The following is a 24,762-nucleotide window of genomic DNA, read 5'->3' on the forward strand; positions in this document are numbered from 1 at the left end:
TGTTTTAAGATTACACAGGTGCCACCCACAGAAGACAAACAACTTGTATCATGGACAGTAAGAAAATTACAAAGGACAAAAACTGACCTGGACAATTGACAAAATGCTAAATAGTCACAAGTTTTGAATTTAATAAAAGAGAGAGGTAACAATTTAAGAGCTAAATGACTGAGATAAATCATTTTTTCTTTTGAAATTAAAATATAATTTCCTGTATTTGCCAATGTATTTTTCATGGCATGGACATTTTCTAGAAATTTGTCTATTGCTAAATATATATATATATATTTTTTTTTCTTAATTTAGTTGAAAGAAGAGTTGAAACTTATCTGTGTAATGTATATTTTTTAAAGATTTGAAATACAATTTCTAAATCTGTACAATTTTAAAGATTTGAAACGTAGTTTCTATATCAGCAAATCTTAAGCACTTAATGCATTAGTCAGTCATAAGCCTAATTAGATCATACTATGACTGTTTCTAAGAGAGCAACTCCTATAATGTCATCAAAAACAAAAAAAATGTACAGAAAAAAATAGGAGTTTGTATAGAATATCCAATAAATGCTTTAAGAACTTTTCCTCTCCTGCTGAAACCTATCACCATTTATTATATACCGATGATTATGCTAAACTGCGTGCTCAGTTCTGTGAGCGTCTTTTAGCCAAGGAGGACCTAGACCCATGAACCAGCAAGGTATGACACAGTTGTGACTGCCAACACTTCAGAACCTGTGAAGCCTCTGGGTTGCAGAGGAAGCAATAGTTTTCCTGCAATCTAGTGATCCTCACTATAGTGTGCATAGGAAGCATCCAGATAACCATTATCAATGCGGACTTACAGGCCAGAACTCTTCTCCAGTTATTCTTAGTCTGTAGGTAGAGTGGTAATCAGGGATCAGCTACTGTGAAAAAGCACATGAGAGAATTCTCATGAAATCATCCAGAGATCATATTCATATTATGAAAACTCTAATTACTCTTAATTTTCTATATGTTTTTTAATTGTGATTCCTAATAGTCACGCAGATTTTGAAACCTGTCATTTCCATAAATATGTCTTCTTGGCAAGGGACAGAATGTGTCATTTTGTGCCCACACTGATTCTGAATTGAATAAGCCATCTGAGGCAAGATAGGGCCATTTGTTCGATTTTGAACAGAGCCAGTGATTGAGTAATGACACATGTGTTTGCATTACAGTTTTGTTTCTGATGAAAATTGCATATGTAGAAATAGCTGTGAAAATAAATCAAGCCAAAACTTCCTTAAGATATAATGGTTGATGAGATTCCAGACTTTTGCTCACATTCTTACATTAATTTTATAGTCATCATGAGAGTACATGTAATACCCCAGTATATCAATAAAATAACAATGTCAATCTTTCCTAAGGGATTACCCTTCTGAAAGTAATTCAGGCCCTGGTGGGTGGGATTGTGGATCCAGAGAAGACACTGTATTAGGAGGAGAAGGATTGCTCACAACGAGAAGGGAAGGGAGGGAAGGGAGAGAGAAAGAAATCAGGCAAAACTAATAGGAAAGAAATTGGCAGAAAGGAACACAGAGTGGTGAGTTCCATAGTCAGGAAGTTATCATGTGTGCTAGATCACACTGATATGGATCTTACTCAGGTTCCATTTTATTTTTTAAATGGAAAGATTATGAATGTTATACTGAGTGTTCTGCTTTGTCCAGTAGATATACATGTAGTAGAAATAGCTCTGGTCTTCTAATAAGACTACATTCAGTAATGGGCTCTCTTCTACATTAGAAAATATATTAGGTAGTTCTACATGTTCCTTACAGCATGAAAGACATTGTGAAGGGATTTCAGGGATTTCATAGGCTTAGTCTGTCTATCAGGCTCATCCTTCTCTACATTTCATTGCCTTACCCCAATGGATTTCTAAGGTATAGGTTGTATTAGCATCGAGTGAAACATCTGTGAAATAGCACTTAGTCAATCATTTGGCATGACTATCCCATGATGGCCCACTTTGTGAGTAATGGCAGAACACAAGACTTCTTTTTTACCAATGAAATTTCTTCTGTGAGTTTGATCACCTATCATGCTGACTGTAAATTCAGTCATGAGTAAGTCACAGATGATATTACCTCTTCTTTGTGTATTCATGTAAGTTTATTGTTTCAAATTTCTTAGCAAGAGATGTAAAAATTCCCTTTTATTTGTTTCTTATTATCAGTTTCTGATATGGGACATCTCCCTATCTCAAAGCAAGGCCTTCTTGAAAATCGTGCTAAAATATTTTGAAGGATGAATAAGTGAATATATATGAATCATTGAGAAAAAATGAGAAACATTAGCTTAAGTCAAGATATATAACATGGATAGTAATCAAACTCTGGTAGAGATCAGATAGTTTACACTACTTATGGCACTAGACATATTTAGCTTCTGCTGAATTTGTGACCCAGATATTCCAAAACGGTACTTGTGTTTATAAGAGTAAGATTACATATATATCCCCAACCTTATATAGGTAGATATATGTGAAAGTAACATTAAATGAAAATTTCTTACACAAAAAACAGCAATACTTCAATTGACCACAGCCCTGTGGATGGGTATTTTCAAAATCATCATTTCCTGTTTCTCATCACCACTGTTGAATTATAGATCACTTAATGGTCTAAGTGAGAGTTCTGCTGTACTGATCGGTGTTTTGTTGCTGAGTTTCAAATATATATTCCCATGCCTGAAGTAAAATAGGAAAAATATAATGAGTTTGTCATATATATAAATACATTCAATTTACAAAATAGCTGATTGTTTTGACATTGTGACCTTCTAATCTTTTTCTTTTAACCATCAGACTGACTATTAGATAGAGATTTTTAGTTCACTTTTGTGTTTCTTTTGTGATTTAGTATGTTCTTTCCAAGTAAAAATCAAAAGTAGTAATTGCATGTTACATTTTGAAATTTATTTTTTAAATTACACTGACCCCATAAAGAAATCCTGGCAGCACTAACCTGCTCTATTCTTCTCCTTAAGGAAATGAAAGACAGTGACTGGCAATCTCTGACCCGCCGTTATTTATTTTTCTTTATTAAACCATTTGTTGCAACTGGAGGGAACAAGTAGATACCCTGGTCTCACTTATCTTTGTGACATTTTGCCTGCTAATTTTAATTAACATATATTTGATTTGATGTCAAGATGCTCTGGTTCCTTTAAAATGTCAAATTTTAAAATGCTGACATTTTCTTGGAAAGAGCAAGGACCTGAATGAGTTAATTAGGAAGGTACTGGTCACTCAGAGATTCCAGGGTAAAATGCAGTTTATTTCTGCAGATAAGAAATTGCCCCTGAAGGTGACAGAGTCTTTTTTTCAACTCAATGCTAAAATTACCTTCCATGGGACACCTGATTCCACATTGCCTCCACCTCCTGCTGGAGAATTCACTGTATTCTCTTCTATAATCTGAATCTATGTAAATAATCTGTTACATTCTTGAGAACAGGGACTTGTTATATTCACTTTTTGTCTAACACTTAAAACTCTGCTTGAAACATACAAGGCCCTGAATAGATTTTTCTTGAACTAATATTGAAGGAGGCAGTGGCAAGGAAATATTAATTAGTATTTTATTACTATATTAATTAGTTAATGTAGTATTAATATTAATATTAAGGGAGATTTGTATTCAGAGTAAGGGTGAAAATGCAGTTGAGAATTTTACAGAGAATATTTACCCTTAAAAAATTTAGGCTTGGATTTGACATAATAGACTAGCTGAAAATCTGTTGCTGTTAAGTAATTCTGAAGATAAATCCATGAAACAACTAAAATTTAAGCATCTGAAGATTATGAAGTGTGAGACAGATATCTAAAGACATGGAAAATAGTCTAAAGCAGCTTTTTGATATGAAAGGATAAAAGCAAATAGATTGTGACCTTTATCATAGTTAGATAATCATATATATTTTGCCTTTCTTAAGTAGAAAATTGCTTTCTTAAATCGTTTTATATGATTTCTGTGGTAAAATATATTCTATAGTGAATTTAAAATACTTGATTTAGCTTTTTTAATGAATTTATGTAAATTTAGAAGGCCAAAGTGAATAAGAAGTGCTAGTTCTAACTTCCCCCACCCCTGTCTTAATTTTCAGTGCTTTGTGGAGATATAAACCTAGCTAGCAATTATGCCTATTAGAGGTTCCATGAAATTAATAGGTATTTACCCTTACCTCTCCAAAAGAGGAAAGGTAATTCAAATTAAATCAACTTTATAGTTTATTTAGTCCTTTAAATATAAATAGGAACTTAATAGTATATAGAGGGGTGTATTAATAGTGTTTTACCATAAATGTGTGTTTAATTTTGTTACCCTAATTTTCATATGATTTGGAAAGCAGTAGAGAGAAAGAAAAAAGAGAGAAGAGAAGGGCATTTGTCCCAAGGGCTATAACCCTAATCACAAACTTATTAAACAAGAAAAATAATCAAAATCTCATGGCTGTTAACATTTTGTTAAGTTTACGCTTAAGATGTCAAACCATTAACATATACTGAGGGAGAATTTGTGGAGTGATATAGCCAGTAATGGATTGTCTTCTTCATTTTAGTAATGTAGACCATGGAAGTCTACCCCGCCTCCTAGTCCCCCCACCCCGCCCCTCCAGCTGAGCATGATGGGAGGTAATGCTACAAACCAGTCCTACCAAAAGTAAGTTCCAGGATTACACTATGATCATTAAAATTGAGTACAACGTGTGACCTTACTGTGAGTCCTAATTTAAATGTAATCAGAAATGTGTAAAGCTTTGATTTCCAAAGTTGCCAACATGTGAAACTTACCTGATTTCCAGTCACTGCATTTTTCAAACCAGCTGGGATACAGTGAAATTATTTTGTGTCCCTGCTGGGCCATAATGAAATGATTTTTCACCTGGTTTGAAACTCATGCAGATCCAAATGAAATTGAAACTGAAGTGAAATGTACTAGGTATCAACCATGGGAACCAGAGCCAATGGTTTTTTTTTTTTTTCTTTCCAAAGTGATTACTAACTGAAGCAGCAGGCTTCACACTATATAATCTCAACAGATTTATAGCATGAATTAATCTCACGAGGACAAGTGGGCACTGTGTTTAAAAAAAGGGGGGGCTGGTACTAACTGTCGAATTAAGAAGACGTCATGTTTTAGGTTACAATTAGTGTTGATGGTAGATATAACAAAAATGAGTCACACTAAAACATTCAGTTTTCTTCTTTTTTCTTTTCTGTTTTATCAGTTTACATGCTAGATGTTTATAAATTGACACATTAAGATCCTTGAATGAATGTATTAATGTTACCAGCAATTTTATAGTTTACTTGAAATCTGAAACAGACATAATATCTAAGACTATTTGCTTCTACACTTTGAAAAACAATGAGCACCAGAAATTACAACACTCCTGTTCTAGACATGTTAATCATGGGGAGAAAATTATTTTGAGCTAATGTTATAAATGTTATTTAAGAAAAAATAAATGATAGTTCTAAATGTATATCATAACTTCAATTTATTGAAATATGTTTGCATATAATTCCATCCCAATTTTAAACAAAATGGTGCAATTTATTTACCTTAGCATTCTTCACCATGCTAGCTGATAGAAAATTATAAAATGAGTGTTTAATTATTAAGATGTGGCTGACTTCTCCATCCCAGTGTCTATGAAAGATTATTACTTCGGAATGTGCTCCTGCCTCACTAGGTCAGATCCTCTCAGCTTTACCTTAGCAGAAGCAATCACTTTGAGTTAATATCCACTCATAATATCCCTTCTCCAAACAATGGTGGTGGCTTTGTACAAGTATATCAACATTCTTTTCACCATCCTTTTTGTATGATGATATTCAATTTATTTTGCTATAACAGCTGTTATGAAAAATGATTTTTTACCAATTAGTGTACCAGCAATTTTAGCATTGCATTCTTGATTTTCTTTTTTTAAAGATTTTATTCATCTATTTGACTGAGAGGGAACACAAGCAGGGGAACTGGGAGAGGGAAAATCAGGCTTCCCACAGAGCAGGCAGCCCAGTGAGGGGCTCAATCCCAGGACCTCAATCCCAGGACCCTGGGGTCATAACCTGAGCAGAAGGCAGAGCCTTAATGGCTGAGCCACCCAGGCGCCCCTAGCATTTGCATTCTTATGTGTGATTTCATCTGTGAGAGACACTAAGTGAGTGAATAAAACTAGCCCCAGTGGAACTGAGACAAGTAGAAATACACACACACACACACACACACACACACACACAGGTCTTGGAAGGAGGAGTCTTACTGGTGTTACAATTACCTATCTGCTTTCAGAGAATCTGCCTTCCACCACTTTACAACAACTCAGAAGCTACAAATTTTCTGGCAGCCATCCTGACTCCAAACCCTCTCCTATGTCTATTTCTCCCTTGTCTTCCCTGAATCTTATGTATAGTTTTACTCTATCAAATGCCTCTTCATAAGATATCTAGGAATCTGAGACACTTGTAGAGAATGTTCTCCCCCATCATTTTCCTCCCAATGGCAAATATTGCCTTTTCCACCAGGTTTTCCTAGCAGACAGTCCAGTGGAATGTCTCCTAGAGTATGGTATTTGGTTGCTCTAAAAATCTTCAGAGCAGGAGAGGTAACTGAGTGATTGCCTGTCTTGACCTCTTCCTCGAAGGGGACATTTATCGTGATAAATCAAGCCTACACTGGGTTAAGCTCTCAGCTACTGACTCACAGGATTAATCCTAGCAGTGGCATTGAATTTCTTAGACATGAGGTTCTAGTATGCCAATGAGTCTCACTAGCATACTCCTCCTGAGAATGTCAATTTAATGATTTGCCAGAATAACTCTTGAACATACTAGATAGTGGTACCAGCTCAATAAGGCATTTCACCCCATGTAGACATTCTGGATGTGTCATCTAATTTGATTGCAGATTATAAATTGAATAGGGATTCAAATTAATATGACCTGATTTTACTGGCAAAATTCTGATATTTTCATAACTTGAACTAGAAAAGATTTAAACATGTCAGGTACACAGGGCATAATTTTCTCCTTAGGTCAATTTATATTGATTCTACCAAAATTTGGCTCTCTAAATCCTTGTGTTTTTTTGTTGTTTTTATTTTTGCCCCTATAATAGCTAAGTGGCCACTTTTTAAATTTAATAACTCTCCTCTCTATGTGTATAAATACATTCAATACAAACTAAGTACAACTGTTTGTTTGTTTATCATTTTAAAGCTATAACTGTTGGGACTATTATCTGTTAGCATTTTAGTTCAGTATTCTAAAATTATCTTATTTCTCATATTTTCAGTATCTTGAGAGAATTTTACTTTATCTCCCATCATACTGGTGAATTTTTTTTTATGTTAATTTGGCATATTTCTACATCTCTGTGTTCGTAAAATTAGGAGATTTTTCTATTGGGGAATATAATGTATTTTTTAAGATTTAAATACACACACATATATACACACATATATATAACTTATATATGTGTGTAAAACTAAATATTATATACATGTGAGTTATATATATGTAACTTGTCTCTCCTAAAGTATAATATGTTTTTATGCTGATTATGTTTTATTTAATATAAAATGTCTTTTCAACATTAAGTTTTTAGATCGGCAGTGTATTTCCTGTCTTGTCCATTATCTTATGCTTGGCAACCACTTTCTACTCAGAGATCTTATTAGCATATATATTTGCTTTAATATTTATATGCTTTAATATTTATATTTATCATTTAATTTCAAGAATTTATATTGGAATGTGAGTAAAAAGGTAAAAATATCAGCTGATTTTCCACATGTATTTTAACTCATGGTCTATCAATATTAACTTATTGTTTCTCTGTTACCTTAACACTCTAATAGCAATTAATCAATCAATCATTCCATCAAAACAAATCCAAGAGTGCCTGGGTGACTCATTCAGTTAAGCATCCAACTCATGATTTCTGCTCAGGTCATGATCTCAGGGTTGTGACATTTGGCCTTTGTAGAGCGATGTGGTGGACATAGAATCTGCTTAAGATTCTCCATTCCCTCTCCCTCCACCCCTCTCCCCTGCAGCATGCAGGCATGCTCTCTCTCTCTCTCTTTCTGTAAAAAACAAATCAAACAAACAAAACCCCCTCCATCCTGATAAATCACAATATGCATCATATATGTGAAATAACTAAGATGATTTTGATAAGTGGCTTTAATCTCATATTTTACAATACCATTTAATTATACTTTATTTGGCCTGCAATATTTTTTCATAGTATCTTTCAATACATTGATCTGAATAATTAATCCAAGATATACAAAAAAAATAAGGAAAGATTTTAAAATAGAAATCAAAATGGGAAGTAAAAAGGAATAAAAATAAGTGATTGTGATGTTGTACAAATTGCTTCAAATTGCCCTTTCTACAGTTATCATTTTGAACCCATCAATTCTAAAAAGTATTAAGATTTTAATCCTTATGAATAATGATAATTTAATTTTTGAAATAATTTCCAATGCTTTTCTTTTTTTGGCAAAAGTTTCCATTTTTGGAGCCCTTGGAGCCTTTTTGCCCAAGGCAAGCATAGGCAGACACCACTAAGGAAGGGGAAGGATATGATGTAGAGGTCTTTCCCATGAAGAAGGAAGGGAGGATAAAATGTCTTTCTGGAGGAATTGGTAGGGGAGAGAAAATTGGAAAGGGAAAACAAAGGTCCTTTCCAATGATTCAACATTTGCATTTGCTAGATATTCAGCTTGGCTGAAGGGAAAGACATAGGGAAATATGAACACACCTGCTGGTTATTGGTGGGGAGGTGGTGAAAGCAGAGGAACTTTGGTTCTACTTCCTACTTGGGGGAGAACTTGGGGGAAAATTGTTGGGCTCCCCGCCGAGGGGAGGAGGCGCCCGGGCCAGCCGGAGGCCTCTCCTTGGGGCTGAGCGGGATGGCGAGTGTCGCGAACTCAGAACGCACCCACAGAAGACACCGGGCTCGGGGGATCTGTCGAAGCAGGATCTCACTTTATTGTGCGGGGGCACACCTTATATAGAGCAGCAGAAGGGAAGTGAGGACAGAGGGGGAAGAACCAATAAGATTATGCCAAGTAGCAGTTGCTGGGTAAGGCGTGTCGGGCGAGAGGAGGAAGTGCCATAGGTTTCAGGAACCGAAACTGTGAAATTGGCGCCTTGTTGGCCGGAAGAGACGGCAAGCGGGCGCCATCTTTAATCTGGGCCGCACCCTGTGGAGGCACCTCTAGTTATGTGCCTTACAGAAAATACCTTAAATCAATGTGCTTAATACCTCCTTGTTTTCTCATGGCCTATACAAAGCATAGACATGATATACACTTTCTTATATGATATACTTGGGTAGAGGGGTCATGAGGGATAGGGATTAAGTCATCTTGGAATAAAGAACCTAAGGATTGACCTTGGGATTACTGCAGTGCATGGTGAGGTGATTTTACAGATAAGGGCAGATGGATCAAAGCTGGGGACCAATATGGAGACTGTGTCTCAATCCTAGAGGGTCCACATTTCCCATTGACACTTGATAAACTCAGGGAACAGAATGCCTGGGGGCTATCCCGAAGCAACCAGGAAAGTCTTCAGTAGCTGATACACTGAAGACATTGGTCAGTTCTCAGACACCATGGAGCTGAGCTGATCACAACATGTCAGTAAAGCAAATCAGAGCAAGATTATAATATTCAGTATTGTCTATAAAATTCTCTGGAAAAAAATCTCATAATTTATAAGATTCTTCATCTATCTTTTTATTCTCTCTTTTTATTTTTTTTTAATTTTATTTATTTATCAGAGAGAGAGGGGAAGAAAGCAAGCACAGGCAGACAGAATGGCAGGCAGAGGAGGAGGGAGAAGCAGGCTCCCTGCTGAGCAAGGAGTCCGATGTGGGACTTGATCCCAGGACGATGGGATCATGACCTGAGCCGAAGGCAACTGCTTAACCAGTTAAGCCCCCCAGACGTCCCTTATTCTCTCTTTTTAAATGTGCATTTTATCTGATTCTCAGGGAGCTATTAATCTCAATGTAGATAGGGATTCAAGTGAAATACCATATAAACACAATAACTTTGTTGTTGAAAAATTTATTGGAGATCAGAAAATTTTGCTTTATCATTATCTGTAAAAGCAATCACTAAAGAAAGATTTTCCTTGCTATTATCAAGCTATATTTTAAAACTGAATAATCAAAATAGTGTTGGAGCACTATGGCTCAGTTGGTTAAGTGTCCAACTCTTGATTTTGGCTCAGGTCATGATCTCAGGGTTGTGAGATCAAACCCCTCATCAGGCTCTGTGCTAAGCATACAGTCTGCTTGTCCCTTTCCCTCTGCTCCTTCCCCTGCTTGCTCCCTCTCTTTCCCTCAAATAAATAAATAAGTAAAAATATTTTAAAAAATAATTAAAATAGTGTTGAAGGTCAGACGCAAATACCTGTGTTGATGGGAAATACATATAAAATAGATATGGTAACTTCATATCAATATATTCAATAAATTTTAAAGGTTAGAATATCTATATGCTTAAGAAAATTAACTCTCTGCCCCATGCTATGCTCTCAAACAAAACAGTTCTAAGGTATTAAAGTGTTAAAAACAAAACCAAAATATATTGATACTTAGAATATAGCATGTGTTAAAATGAGAACATATCCACCCATGCTCACCTCAATGGACAATTTTCAGTTGCCTCTGTATTGTTCCATCTGGCTCATGAAGTGACACTTTCCTTTTGAGGCTGTTGTTGCTCAATTATCAAAATATCCACACAAATGGTAAAGACTTAATGTAAAACAAAGCAAAAGCTTAATAAGTAATGAGTTTTCTATGGGAATTTTATTGATCAGAAATAAAGAGGTTGACTATGCAGGGTCACTGGATATGATCCAGTTACAGTGATATGATTGGTCACTGGATATCTCATTGCAATGAGCTGGGTATTGGCCATTGAGGTTTCTTATTTAGTGACTCTTGGTGCTGAGTCTACTTTCACTCAGCAACCTGATCCTTGAAATGGAAGGTAATCTATTACCAGTTATAGAACCCCAGCCACTCCACTCCTTTATCTATAGTTTCAGGCATCTCTTGAACTTTTCTTTTTCAAAATCTGTTTCAGTAATTGTTTCAATAGAGAAAACTCTCTATCATGAAATTTTCTGTATATTATATACTTTTAATAATACTGGAAATATAATTTTAAATTTCATAGAAAGATGAGATTAATTTTTTCTTAGAGATTTGAAGACATTTCTCCATATACTTTTGGCATATTATGTTAAAAATATGAAGCAAATTTAATTATAGATGTAGTGTGCATTTTATAACTCTATTAATGCTTTAAATAATTTAAATTATTTTTATTTAAAATAAAATATAAATATATTTATATGTAATTCTATGTATTTTATTTAAAATATAACTTATTTAATATTTTATATTATACTTTTATATATGTTTGTATATAATTTTTATATATAACAATATATTCCCCCAGAATATATTGGTTTTGTAATTCCTACAATGTCCATCCTCTAATTTGAGGATATGTGTTTTTCTTTATCGAGAAATGTTTTCATATATTTTGTTTTCAATGTAGCATCCATTTTATTCTTTCATTCATCTCCTCCTGAAAGATATTCTATAATGTGGACCAGTCATAGATTGGACCTATTTGTTTTCTGAAGATATTACCTTTTCCATAATATACTTCAGATCTTTGAAATCTCATACTTTGTTCTGTCAGACATTGAGTTTGGTTTGCACTTCACTACACTGATTGCTAGCTGTGTTTTGTTTTGCTGTTTGCAAAAGTGATTACAGCAAGGTATCACATATAATGTCCGTATAAAAACACATTTTACTTCTGCATAGTAACAAAGAACTAGTTGATAATCACATTAGCGAGCAGTGTTACATACAATAGCATCAAAAATACCAAATACTTCAAATAAATTCAATAAAAGATCTGCAGGACCTCTAGATGGAAGATTATAATGTTCACTGAAGAAAAAAAAAAGATAAAAAGACTAAATATACTGTTGATATGCAAAAGAAATCTCAATATAGGTAAGATTTTTATTTTTTCCAAATTGATTTTTAAATCCAAGGCAGAATTTGCCAAACCTGTGATTTGGCAATCATACTCCTGGATATATGCTTAAGAGCAATTAGAGCAAACTAGCCACAGAAATTGCAAGAATGTCCATGGAAATGTTTTTCATAACAGCCAAATTTGAGCCAAACTAAATGTCCATAGTGGACATTAGAATGAGCCATTTCATTTTCAGAAAATGGGTTACTCTGTTGTACATAACATTAAAAGAATCATAAATAAAATAGGCAACACCATATGATTACACTTATATGCAATTAAACAAGCAAAGGCAACCTAAGATTGAAGTATGAATGGTGGCTAAGATCATATTGAGGGAGGAAGTAGTGATGCTAACAGACAAGAGAACTAAGGAACTTTTTGGGAAATTCTAAAAAATTTCAGGAAATTTTCTATATCTTTGTCCAGTATTGGTTATATAAGCATATACATCTGTAAAAAATTATCCATGTAGAAAGTTAAAATTTGTATAATTTAAGAAAAAATTTTTTTAAAAAATCACTCATCAGGGTCTTTTACATGCTACTGTGTAAGCTGAATCTCTAAGAGAAGATTTTAAAATGCAGCATTTCCCAAGTATATTAGTTAATGAATTATAGGAAGCAGCTTTCAGGATAATATGATAAGAGAAAGGCAAGTAATTGAGCTAGAATAAAGTGTGTAAAGGAAGGCGAATTGGTTCTGATATCTAATTTAGGAAAAGATTAGCAGATAATAACTAGGCTTAGGAGGCAGTTAAAAATATTTTGTTGAACTAGGATCTTTGGCAGTGATACAAAGCACAGACAATTTTTCATTAGAGAAATTTCAAGAGAATAGGTATAAAACTATATTTTCATATATGGTCAGGGAATTTTGGCAATTATGGACATTATTTCATGGTACATGTAGAGTCTATCATTTATTTTTTATCTGAATTAAATCATGAATCTATATATAATAAAATGACCCTCTGCTTGAGCAGGATAAAGAGCTTAGGGTAGACTTATTTACTTGATTGAAATAAAAAATATTTTAAAAATCTTAAAAGTATAGTAAATATTTTAAAACTTTATGTAGTAGAGAGACACTTGAATTCAACACATTTCATGCTGAATCTGCTCCCAGTTAATAGAAAAACATAGCCAATCAAAGTATCTTTACTCCAGTTCTTCAAAACTCAAGTGTTATTGACTGTAGCTGTTAAAAAGAAAGAAAATTTCAAATCCCTCTCTTTCTCACTAAGCCAACAGTCCTTGTCTTACTGTCCATCTATAGTTTTCTTTTTTGCCTAAAAAATAGCAAAGTTTCCAAATAGATATTTTGTAGCATATTCCCAGACTCCAGGCATTCCCTTATACTTTCATTCAGATAAGTTTCTAAAATGCAAATCTGGTCACTTTTATATTATTTGTTGATAATTCCCTCTATGTGCTACAAGCATATAAATGTAGTTTATTTTATATAAAAATGAATATTTCAAAGAAAATAATTACTATAAAGACTAAATTATTTTAGAAAAGTATTCATCATCCTTGGTTATCTTCTAAATATATATACATATATATGTATATATATTTAGGATACATTACCTAAATATATTTTATTTGCATATGTTTATGTAAATAAGTGGCATATTACTTAATCAACTACAAAGAGCTGCTATAGTTTAGCATCCATAGGTCCATGAGCTAAGTTTTGGCAGCCAGACAACTGGAGATCCAATTGAAAATTTTAAGTCTTCCAGTTCCATGACCTCTATATCCAAATTCAATAAAATAATTTTACATATACCTATGCTAGTAACTTGTATTATTGCTCAGTTACCTACTGTCCTCTGAGAGAACAGCACATTTTTTTGTTTTAATTAATTTATTTTTAATTTAAATTCAATTAATTAACATATAATAGTATTATTGGTTTCAGAGGTGGAGGTCAGTGATTCATCAGTCTTATATAATATCCAGTGCTCATTACATCATGTGCCCTCCTTAATGTCCATCACCCAGTTTCCCCATCCCCCCACCTCCCTCCCCTCCAGCAACCCTCAGTTTGTTTCCTATGGTTAAGAGTCTCTTATGGTTTGTCTCCCTCTCTGGTTTAGGCTTGTATTATTTTTTTCTTCTCTTCCCCTATGATCCTCTCTTTTGTTTCTTCAATTCTGTATATCAGTGGGATCATATGACAACTGTCTTCCTCTGATTTACTTACTTCACTTAACTTAATACCCTCTAGTTCTGTCCATGTCATTGCAAAGGGAAAGATTTCATTTTTGATGGCTAAGTAATATTCCATATCCATCTGTTCTTCTTTATCTTCTTTATCCATTCTTCTGTCGATGGACATCTTGGCTCTTTCCATAGTTTAGCTATTGTGGACATTGCTGCTATAAACATTGGGGTGCAGTTGCCTCTTTAGAAAACTACATTTGTATCTTTGGGTTAAATATTCAGTAGTGCAAGTGCTGGGTCATAGGGTAATTCTATTTTCAACTTTTTGAGGAAACTCCATACTGTTTTCCAAAGGGCCTACACCAGCCACCAGCTTGTATTCCCCACCAACAGTGTAGAAGGGTTCCCATTTGTCCAAATCCTTACCAACATCTGTCATTTCCTGACTTGCTAATTTTAGCCATTCTGAATGGTGTGACGTGGTATCTCATTGTGGTTTTGAATGGTATTTCCCTGATACCGAGTGATATTGAGCACTTTTTTCATGTGTCTGTTGGCCTTTTGGATGTCTTTGAAGAGATGTCTGTTCATGTCTTCTGCCCACTTGCTGATTGGATTATTTGTTCTTTGGGTGTTGAGGTCAATAAGTTCTTTATAGACTTTGATACTACCCTTTATCTGATACGTCATTTGTGAATATCTTCTGCCATTCTGTTGATTGTCTTTTGGTTTTGTTGACTGTTTCCTTTGCTGTGCAGAAGCTTCTGATCTTGATAAAGTTCCAGTAGTTCATTTTTGCTTTTGTTTCCATTGCCTTTGGAGATATGTCTGGCAAGAAATTCCTTCAGCCAAGTTCAGAGAGGTTGCTGCCTGTGTTCTCCTCTAGGATTTTGATGGATTCCCATCTCACATTTAGGCTTTTTATCCATTTTGAGTCTATTTTTGTGTATGGTGTAAGGAAACGGTCCAGTTTCATTGTCCTGAATGTAGCTGTCCAATTTCCCAACATCATTTTTTAAAGAGACTTTTTTTTTCCCATTTTTGTTTGTTTCTTTCATGTCTTTGTCAGAGAGAGAGAGAAAAAGCCCAGGCAGAGAGAGTGGCAGGCAGAGGAAGAACCAGGCTCCCCACTGAGCAAGGAGCCAGATGTAGTACTGGATCCCAGAACTCTGGAATCATGACCTAAGAATAGGCAGATGCTTAACTGACTGAGCCACCTAAGTGTCCCCATTTTTTTTCTTTTTAATTTTTATTTATTTATTTATTTATTTGGGAATGAGTGAGAGAGAGAGAGTGAGAACACAAGCCAGGGGAGGGACAGGGGGAAAGAGAAAAGCACTCCTGCTGAGTGCAGCGCTCCATCCTGGGTCTCCATGATGATGACCTAAGGCACCAAGGTGCCCCAAATATACATTTTAGATAGCATGTACTGCACTAGTAAACCTGATCCCATAATATGTATGCCATTATATTAATATGTTTTCTGCATTTATTAACTAATGGTTTACCAAAGGTACTAAAAGTATTTGATACACTGAGGTAAGCCATTAGAGATAATCAATATTCTATAAACAATACACAATGAGATATGAGAACTAAATCAATACTCAGAGAGCTGATACAATTATATATATACATATATACATATTGATACAATTTGATATAATTATATAGATATACAATTTGATATAAATTATCAAAATAACCCCTTTTATATACAACCCAAAACTAGATTATTTATTATAAACATCAATAAGATCACAGTTTTAAAATTAAATAAAAAAAAAGAAATCAATGATCTGTTAAAGTTAAGTTCAAAAAATTAGCTACTACAGCTCAGTTTGAAAAAACATAAACTATCCTAAAGAAGGAACATAAAACATAGGATAAATTCAAACAATATATTGACCAAGTGAAAGACTGGGACTCTTTGCCAAAGCCATAGATTTAAGAGTTTTCAACTATTTTTCTCTTAATTCAAGGAGTTGAAACTACTGTTAATCCTGGGGTACCTTGGTGGCTCAGTTTCTTAAGCAACTGACTATTGGTTTAGGCTCAGGTCAGGATCATGGTCAGGCTCTGTGTTCAATAAGGTGTATCCTTAAGATTCTCTTTCTCCCCCACCCCTAAGGCCCTTTCCCAACTTGCTTTCTCTCTTTCTCTCTAAAATAAGTCTTAAAAAAATACTATTAACCCTAATATTGTAAGATATAATGTAAGATATAATATGTTTGTTTAATTATTAATTTCATTTAAAAATAAATTTAACTCGGGGGAGTAAGAGAGTATGTTATGAAAGCACCATCTGCATGAATATTTCTGCATACCCAGTACTGCAAGAGTTGGGATGGAGAGCAAAGGAAACAAACACAGGAACTTTGAGAATTTGAAATAGCCTAGTTGAAGTTTGAGGATATACATTTAATGAGGTTTTTTTGGAAATTCAGCAGTTAAGAGGCACAAAGAATGAAATTAGAGAAAATGAGGGTGCCATTTTACTATGGTTGCAAGATACATCATCAGCAAGTTTTGAGGCTGATTTTGAAGACACTTCAGCTCTACATCTGTATTCAAAGATGGAACCTAAAGGCATAGGGCAAGTTGTTTTTGTGTCTTTGGGTAAAAAAATTTGAATTACAAACATCATTACAGAATTGAGTTAAAAGTTGGCATTCAGAAATGCCTTCAGTTGGTAAGAGGCTTTAGATTTGTGTCTATTGATATTTTAGATGAAAGTGTTTCTGAGCTTTAATGATCCTCATATATTTCACATTCTATTGATTTGATTTGACCACAGAATCAAGAAGCATTAGATATTTCTTATTAATGCATATTTTCACTGCACATTTTGTGTACTCTAGGATGTGTTTTCTACTTAGATTCTTTATCAAGAAAGAAAAGGTAGTGAATTTAAAATCTATGTATTTTAAATATGTATTTGGTTTCACCCCTTAGAAATACCAAATATTAATATTGGGGGTATATATTTTTTATTAAGCAGGACAGAGAAAAAAAACAAATCACTGAACTACAAATTGGCCCTTTTCTAATGATATTATAATTCAGATAATTCAATTGTTACGCTATACCATACACTTTTTTTGCAACGTAAATATGATAAGAATGAAAAATATAAGAGTCTATTCAAATCATTTATTATTCTACAAAAATAGCCCATATGTCCTTTGAAGTAGAATATTGAGCAAAAAACCTGATGTGGGGCTCAATCCCAGGAACCTGAGATCATGACCTGAGACGGAGGCAGACATTTAACCCACTGAGCCACCTAGGAACCCAATACATGGATTTTTTTTCAGTGACTTTATTTTACTTAGGAAATGGTACTGAAGTGTTTCCACCTTAAAAACTGATACTGTGATCATCAAGACAGTGTGGTACTGGCACAAAAACAGACACAGAGATCAGTGAAACAGAATAGAGAACTCAGAAATGGACCCACAACTATATGGACAACTAATCTTCAAAAAAGCAGGAGAGAATATCCAATGGAAAGAAGATACTCTTTTCAACAAATGGTGTTGGGAATACTGAAGAGCAACATGCGAAAAATGAAACTAGACCACTTTCTTATACCATACACAAAAATAATTCAAAGTGGATAAAAGACCCACACATGAGACAGCAAACTCAAAATCCTAGAAGAGAATGCATTATCTGTATAATGGGAATTGTGTAGAACAATTTGATATTGCCTTTAGGAGTATTAAAATAGTTAATGTTTCCTAAGTAATTAGAATGGTGCAGAGTCCTCAGTATTTACTATGTAAGTATACACACAATATTTAATAAAAGGTAGATACCCTTTAAAGTTTTATTATTCTTTCTCACATGTGCTTTTATACATTCTTGTCTGTTTGTGTATCTTTCTCTATACCATGGCTTTATCTGATTTTTTCATATGTTTTGGCCACCAGTGGCCATGGAAGCATTCAGTAAATTTAGCTCAGTATCACAGTGGGGATACTGACTAGTTTAAAAGCTGAGGTAATGAGCTGGAGGAGTCAAGATGGTGGAGGAGTAGTTGGCTGAGATGACATCGGGTAGCAGGAGATCAGCTAGATAGCTTATCAAACCATTCTGAACACCTACAAATCCAACAGGGTAACAAAGAGAAGAAGAGCAGCAATTCTCAAAACATAAAATCAACCACTTTCTGAAAGGTAGGACCTGCAGAGAAGTGAATCCAAAGCAATAGGAAGATAGACCTTGGGGGAGGGGCCAGCCCCCAGCAAGCAGCGAAGTCACAGAACTTTTAAAAGCCACAAAACTTTTAAAAGTCTGCTCCACTGAAGGACATCGCTCCAGAGGCTAAGTGGGGCTGGAGCCCTTGGGGGACAGTGTGATCTCAGGTCCCGTGGGGTCACTGAAGTATCGGGGGTGTCTGAGTATCACAGAGCTTGCAGGTATTAGCACAGGAAAGCCAGCTACAGAGACATAAATGAGGAGTGAGATCTCAGCTTGGGGTTACCTTAAGCTGTGATCCATGGCACAGACCACTACTCTTTGTGCAGGGACGTCACAAGTGGCAGATCCAGAAGACTTTCTAGGAAGGTCAGCAGTGATCTGCTGGGTTTGGAGACTCCAGGCAGGGCTGTGTGTCAGAGATAGAGACACTGGGTCACAGGCTGAGTAAGCTTGGAGCACAGCCAGAAGCAAGGAAGATGGGAGTGATTGAGAGCTTTTCTCCAAGGGCGCACTGAAGAGTAGGGTCCTGAGCTCTCAGATCCTCTGGGCCAGAGATTGGGAGGCTGCCATTTTCAATCCCGTCCTCCAGAGCTCAATGGAAAGTGTTCAGGGAACAAAAGCTCCCGAGAGCGAATCCGAGAAGATTACATAGCCCAGCCCCTGGCAAGGGTGGTGCAATTCTGCCTTGGACAAAGACACTTGAGAATCACTACAACAGGCCCCTCCCCCAGAAGATCAGCAAGAGCATCCAGCCAAGACCAAGCTCACTTATCAAGGAGAACAGCATAATTCTAGAGGAGGAGAGAGCAAAGCATGGAATTCATGGCTTTCTCTCCATGATTCTTTAGTCTTGCAAAGGTAATTAATTTTTATTAATTTTATTTTTTTCTTATTCTAATTTTCTTGACTCTTTTTTTAATTTCTTTTCTGCATAACAGTATTCATTGATTTTGCACCACACCCAGTGCTCCATGCAATACGTGCCCTCCCTAATACCCACCACCTTGTTCCCCCAACCTCCCACCCCCCGCCCCTTCAAGACCCTCAGGTTGTTTTTCAGAGCCCATAGTCTCTCATTGTTCACCTCCCCTTCCAATTTCCCTCAACTCCCTTCTCTCCATCTCCCCATGTCCTCCATGTTATTTGTTATGCTCCACAAATAAGTGAGACCATATGATTATTAACTCTCTCTGCTGGACTATTTCACTCAGCATAATCTCTTCCAGTCCTGTCCATGTTGCTACAAAAGTTGGGTATTCATCCTTTCTGATAGAGGCATAATACTCCATAGTGTATATGGACCACATCTTCCTTATCCATTCGTCCGTTGAAGGGCATTTTGGTTCTTTCCACAGTTTGGCGACCATGGCCATTGCTGCTATAAACATTGGGATACAGATGGCCCTTCTTTTTACTACATCTGTATCTTTGAGGTAAATACCCAGTAGTGCAATTGCAGGGTCATAGGGAAGCTCTATTTTTAATTTCTTGAGGAATATCCACACTGTTATCCAAAATGCCTGCACCAATTTGCATTCCCATCAACAGTGTAAGAGGGTTCCCCTTTCTCCACATCTCCCTCCTCCAACACACGTTGTTTCCTGTCTTGCTAATTTTGGTCATTCTAACTGGTGTAAGGTGGTATCTCAATGTGCTTTTAATTTGAATCTCCCTGAAGGCTAGTGATGATGAACATCTTTTCATGTGTCTGATAGCCATTTGTATGTCTTCACTGGAGAAGTGTCTGTTCATATCTTCTGCCCATTTTTTGATATGATTATCTGTTTTACGTGTGTTGAGTTTGAGGAGTTCTTCATAGATCCTGGATATCAACCTTTTGTCTGTACTGTCATTTGCAAATATCTTCTCCCATTCCGTGGGTTGCTTTTTTGTTTTGTTGACTGCTTCCTTAGCTGTGCAGAAGCTTTTGATCTTGATGAATTCCCAAAAGTTTATTTTTGCTTTTGTTTCCTTTGCCTTTGGAGACATAACTTGAAAGAAGTTGCTGTGGCTGATATCGAAGAGGTTACTGCCTATGTTCTCTAGGATTCTGATGGATTCCTGTCTCTGAGGTCTTTATTACATTTTGAGTTTATCTTTGTGTACGGGGTAAGAGAATGGTCGAGTTTCATTCTTCTACATATAGCTGTTCAGTTTTCCCAGCACCATTTATTGAAGAGACTGTCTTTTTTCCACTGTATATTTTTTCCTGCTTTGTCAAAGATTATTTGACCATGGAGTTGTGGGTCCATATCTGGGCTCTCTACTCTGTTCCACTGGTCTATGTGTCTGTTTTTATGCCAGTACCATGCTGTCTTGGTGATCACAGCTTTGTAGTAAAGCTTCAAATCAGGTAACGTGATGCTGCCAGTTTTATTTTTGTTTTTCAATACTTCCTTAGTGATTCAGGGTCTCTTCTGATGCCATACAAATTTTTCGATTATTTGCTCCAGCTCTTTGAAAAATGCCAGTGGAATTTTGATCGGAATGGCATTAAAAGTATATATTGCTCTCGGCAGTATAGACATTTTAACAATGTTTATTCTTCCGATCCAAGAGCATGGAATGGTCTTCCATTTTGGGGGGTCTTCTTCAATTTCTTCCATGAGTGTTCTGTAGTTTCTCGAATACAGATCCTTTACCTCTTTGGTTAGGGTTACTCCCAGGTATCTTATGGTTCTTGGTGCTATAGTAAATGGAATCGATTCTCTAATTTCCCTTTCTGTATTTTCTTGTTAGTGTATAAGAAAGCCACTGATTTCTGCACATTGACTTTGTATCCTGCCATGTTACTGAATTGCTGTATGAGTTCTAGTAGTTTGGGTGCAGAGTCTTTTGGGTTTTCCACATAAAAAACCATGTCATCTGCAAAGAGAGTGAGTGTGACTTCTTCATTGCCAATTTGGATACCTTTTATTTCTCTTTGTTGTCTGATTGCTGTTGGTAGAGGAAGTACATTTCTCATCATGAACTATGTAAACTGTAAAACTGATGTTGCACATCAGAGTCTGCTGGGCAGTTCAAAGTAATGGGATCACATTCTTCAGCTTTAGGGAGTCTCGTATCTTGAGTGGGATATTTGTCTGATGGCTTAAAGCATAACGTGCTAGGGTCTGTGTCTTCCACTGGCTCCTTTGCCATCTGATCTGCGCGCAGAAGGTCATCTGGAGAAGCCATTGGGTGGGTAGGGGCAGCCGGGTGTCTGAGAGGTACTGCGGGGCCTGGGGGACTAGGCTGGAGCGCGGGAACGCACAGGCAGCGAGTCCGGCAGGTCCCTGCAGTCCCGACTTGGCCACAGCCCTCCTCCGCCAGCTCCTCCACCTCCTCCCGGACTCTCCACTGCATCCTCCCTAATTTTCTTAACTCTTATTCTTTCCTCTTTTAATGTTTTTAACTAGTTTATCTTAACAATACCTTTCATAAAAAAAAAAAACTTTTGAAACTTCATTATTATAGTCATATTTTATCCCTCATTGTATATAACTTTATTTTTTGTATGCACATAGTATTTTTTCTGCTAAAAAATTTTGGGATACAACTTCTTCTAATAGATTAAAATGTATCCTAAACCTAGCACAGGTCTTTGTTATAATCTCCAGCCTGAGCAAATTCTCTCCACTTTCTTTTTTCTTTCTTTTCCCAACCCACTTACCAACTCCTTTTAGAATTTTTATTTTTTTTAAGATTTTATTTATTTATTTAACAGAGAGAGGTCATAAGTAGGCACAGAAGCGGGGGGGGGGGGGAAGCAGGCTCCCTGCTGAGCAGAGAGCCTGATGTGTGGCTTGATCCCAAGACCCTGAGATCATGACCTGAGCCAAAGGCAGAGGTTTAACCCACTGAGCCACCCAAGCACCCTTCCTTTTTTAGAATTTTTAAAAATTTTTCATCTTTAGAGTCATATTTCGTGCCTTCATCATGTTTATCCTTATTTTTGTGTATCTATCTATAGATAGATAGATATATATAAATTTTTCTTTCTATAAAATTTTGGGAGGTAGTTTCCTCTAAGAGAACAAAATACTTCCAAAATTAAGTGTTTGGCTCTGTTCTATTCAGGAGTCTAATATCTATATTTATTTTCTTTCTTTCTTTCTTTCTTTCTTTCTTTCTTTCTTTCCTTCTTTCTTTTTTAAATTTTTTAACTTATTTTACCCCCTTTCTTCCACCACAATTTGGGGTTTCTTCTGATTTGGTTAACTCACATTGTACTGGGGTCTTTTGCCACCTTTAGGTATTTTATTCTCTCCTTTATATATTCTTATCTGGATAAAATGACAAGGTGGAAAAACTCACCACAGAAAAAAAGAACAAGAGGCAGTACCAAAGGCTAGGGACCTAATCAATATGGATGTTGGTAATATGTCAGATCTAGAGTTCAGAATGATGATTCTCAAGGTGCTAGCCAGGCTTGAAAAAAGCATGGAAGATATTAGAGAAACACTGTCTGGAGAAATAAAATCCTTTTCTGGAGAAATAAATGAACTAAAATCTAACCAAGCTGAAGTCAAAAAAGCTATTAATGAGTTGCAATAAATAATGGAGACTCTTACTGCTAGGATAAATGAGGCAAAAGAGAGAATTAGTGATATAGAAGACCAAATGACAGAGAATAAAGAAGCTCAGCAAAAAAGAGACAACTACTGGCCCACCAGGGGAGAATTTGAGAGATAAGTGATACCATAAGATGAAACAACATTAGAATAATTGGGAATCCTGAAGAAGAAAGAGAGAGAGGAGCAGTAGGTATATAGGAAGGAATTATTGTAGAGAATTTCCCAAATATGTCCAAGGGAACAAGCATCAAAATCCAGGAAGTGCAGAGAATCCACCTCAAAATCAGTAAGAATAGGTTCACAACCCATCATCTAATAGTAAAACTTACAAGTCTTAGTGACAAAGAGAAAATCCTGAAAGCAGCTTGGGACAAGAAGTTTGTAATGTACAATGGTAAAAATATTAGATTGGCAGCAGACTTATCCACAGAAACCTGGCAGACCAGAAAGAACTGGCATGATATATTCAGAGCACTAAATGAGAAAAACATGCAGCCAAGAATACTATTTCGAGCTAGGCTATCATTGAAAATAGAAGAAGAGATAAAAAGCTTCCAGGACAAACAAAAACTAAAAGAATTTGTAAACACCAAACTAGCTCTATAGGAAATATTGAAAGGTGTCTTCTAAGCAAAGAGAGAGCCTAAAAGTAGTAGACCAGAAAGGAACAGAGAAAATATATAGTAACAATCACCTTACAGGAAATACAATGGCCCTAAATTCATATATCTCAATAGTTACCCTGAGTGTGAATGGGCTCGATGCCCCAATCAAAAGACACAGGATATCAGAATGGATTAAAAAACAAGACGCATCAATATGCTGTCTACAAGAAACTCATTTTAGAACAAAGAAACCTCCAACTTTAAAGGGAGGGCATGGAAAACAATTTACCATGCTAATGGACATCAGAAGAAAGCTGGGGTGGCATCAATTATATTTTAAGCCAAAGACTATAATAAGAGAGAGGAAGGACACTATATCATACTCAAAGGGTCTGTCCAACAATAAGATCTAACAATTCCAAATACCTATGCCACTAACAAGGGAGCAGCCAACTATATAAACCAATTAATAACAAAATCAAAGAAAAACATAAACAATAATACAGTAATAGTAGGGAATTTTAAAACCCTCTCACTGAAATGAACAGATCATCCAGCCAAAAGATCAACAAGGAAATAAAGGCCTTATATGATGCACTGGACCAGATGGACATCACAGATATATTCAGAAATTTCCATCCCAAAGCAAAAGGATATACATTCTTCTCCAGGGAACATGGAACATTCTCCAGAATAGATCACATTCTGGGTCACAAAGCATGTCTCAACTGGTACCAAAAGATTGGGATCGTTCCCTGCATATTTTCAGACCACAATGCTCTGAAGCTAGAACTCGAACACAAGAGGAAATTTGGAAAGAACACAAATACATGGAGTATAAAAAGCATCCTTCTAAAGAATGAATGGATCAACCAGGAAATTAAAGAAGAATTGAAACAATTCATGGAATCAAATGATAATGAAAGAACAACTGTTCAAGATTTGTGGGACACAACAAAGGCAGTCCTGAGAGGAAAATATATAGTGATACAAGCCTTTCTCAAGAAACAAGAAAGGTTTCAAATACACAATCTAACCCTACACCTAAAGTAGTTGGAGAAAGAACAACAAAGAAAGCCTAAACCCAGCAGGAGAA

Source organism: Mustela nivalis (assembly GCF_964662115.1).
Source record: "Mustela nivalis genome assembly, chromosome: 3".
Lineage (NCBI taxonomy): Eukaryota > Metazoa > Chordata > Mammalia > Carnivora > Mustelidae > Mustela > Mustela nivalis.